Here is a 2,539-nt window from a genome sequence, read left to right as displayed (position 1 = left end):
ACAGAAGTTAAAAACCAAATCATATCTGGGAAAACCACATAGATTGGCAACTAGACACAGTATTTAAGGAATTCAAAGCCCAATAAACATTAAAAACAACTCATAGGCTTTTGTTCGGTGTAAAATTTAAAGGTCTATGACCGGTAATGTTTTTCCCGGTGAATATATTTCATCCAACATAATCCATTAAAATAATTTGACAAACACCATTTTATCACCCGTTTATTTATTCACCATCATCAGTCTTGCAATTGTGAATCAATACATGGTATTTGGAATATATACTTAATATATATGCTGAAAGTTAGATTAGTTTTGAGGGTGACTGCAGCGATAAGGAGTAAAACTCACCAAAAACTCCTTATTATGCAATAGCTTTACTCAGAGGCATTCTTTGAATTTAAACAGAAGTACATACAAATGTAGTGAAACAATGATTGAAACATGTTGTTTATCATATAATTTAAGGATTAAACGTTAGTGCACTGATGGCAGAACTAAAAGTACTTTTTTAGCTAAAAAGTGAGCTAATTCCAAATATGTATATGCAATTTTGTAATTATTTTGCTTCTCAATTCCCAATTTCAGTTTCATTTTTTATTAAATGACATAAAGTTGTATGAACTCTAAACATTCTATATATAGCGTACCATATATTAACCCTCCAACTGGCAGTCATTTTTTCCTGTAGTGGCAGCATGTTTTCGAGCCTCGTGCAAGGGTTTTTTTTTTTAAATTTATTAAAACTATAAATTAAAAGTAATATATATAGAAGTATATATTTTTGTGTTCAGAATTAAACATATAATAATATTAGTATTTAAATTTGGCCTTAAAAAAATGTTGACTAAAAATTTTTTTCCATGAAATTCAAAATTTACATTTTTTTTTTTTTAATTTGGGGGGGACCATACCTAGCAAACCAAGTTATAGTAAGAAAACTATAAAAGTGAGATATACATTTTATGTCAAATTTATTCTAGTTTCAGAAACACATAAGCATTTTACAAATTTATGAAACTATAATAACACTATATAACAAAAAGCAGCGGTGTGCATAAATTGTGAAAATAGGGTGTATATGTAAGAGTTTGCTAATACAAGTTTTACTAATACAGTTTTACTTCAATACATGTTATATTGCATATTTTATTACTCAGAATGAAGTAAACTATACAGCAGTAGTAAAATAAATTCCATAACTTTTTTTTGAAGAGTCGAAAAAAGTTTCATTTTGTCATTACTCCAAACTTTTGCGAAAAATTTTCGAAAAATGTATTTATTCTAAAATATATTTATTTGCACTACTGCAATATTTAACAATTCACCACACACTAAACACAACACTAAAACACAAATAAACCTACTAAAACTTACTAATAAACACGACTCGTCACATCAACAACTCAGACGGCATCGACAACATGGCGGTCACATCTTTTACGTTCCAAACTACGAACTTGGTACATTGCAACTACAATACAATGAGGAATAAAACTATAGTATTCCTTAGGCTTTTTTTTCCCGAATCCAATGGTGCATGAATCGAATCGATACGTTGCCGGAATATACTGTAATGAGTGATTATGCAAGGGAATGTTTGTTCATCAAAATTTTGATAAACAACAATCATAATTGGGTTGTGTTCATCAAAATTTTGATGAACAACAGTTGGAGGGTTAAGTTGTTTTACCCCTTGATACTTTAAATAAATTATAAAAAAGCGCATTGAATATAAAAAAGTTACATTGTAAATGAAAAAAGTTAAAACTGAATGTCACTGACCCATTTTGGAGTTTCCATGCGATTTTAACACTTGTTATGTTTTTACATGCTTGATCAAAATGTAAAATGTTATTCTTTATTATTTAGAGTAATTTATACACTATACAAATACCAACTGTGTTGTATAGGTACTAGTAAATCTTTTGCGCTAATTAACAATTTCAATGTACAGCATACAAGCCTATATCACAGTCATACCACCGTAGCATAATCCCGACACCGTGTATTGTTCTTCCATATCATCAATGCAAACAAATCATCATGAATGTGTAACAGGAATGTGTGTCATTTGTAAGTGCAAACGTTTAATGTATCATCAGTTATAAAAATAACCTGTCTCTGAGAAACTAAACAGGTCTACAGGCTTAGGCTTACTCACTGAAAGAAAGACTAAAAGTATATTAAGTGATTTGTGCTGATTACGTGTAAAAAGAAACTTGATTTACACTAGAATAAACCATGTTGTAAACAAATACAATCAATGCAGTTTGAATTTACACGAATTACTGTACACGCTCCAAAGTAAAACAGTCAAGGCTTTTATTATCGTTTCTGAGAAACAAAAACATTAACGGTTGATGTCCACATGAACTCAGTACAAGTAGAAACAAAACAATGGAAACACACCATCTAGTGTTTACAGTAAGTTTCTAAGCTACTGATATGCGACACTCGGTAAGAATGTAATAGAAAAAGATAATGTTGCATGATAAAATAACACGCCTGTAACCTTTTACTGTGAAAAAGCAATAAC

Source organism: Homalodisca vitripennis, chromosome 1 (assembly GCF_021130785.1).
Source record: "Homalodisca vitripennis isolate AUS2020 chromosome 1, UT_GWSS_2.1, whole genome shotgun sequence".
Taxonomy (NCBI): domain Eukaryota; kingdom Metazoa; phylum Arthropoda; class Insecta; order Hemiptera; family Cicadellidae; genus Homalodisca; species Homalodisca vitripennis.
The sequence above is the reverse complement of the archived record's forward strand: the minus strand, read 5'-3'. Positions refer to the sequence as shown.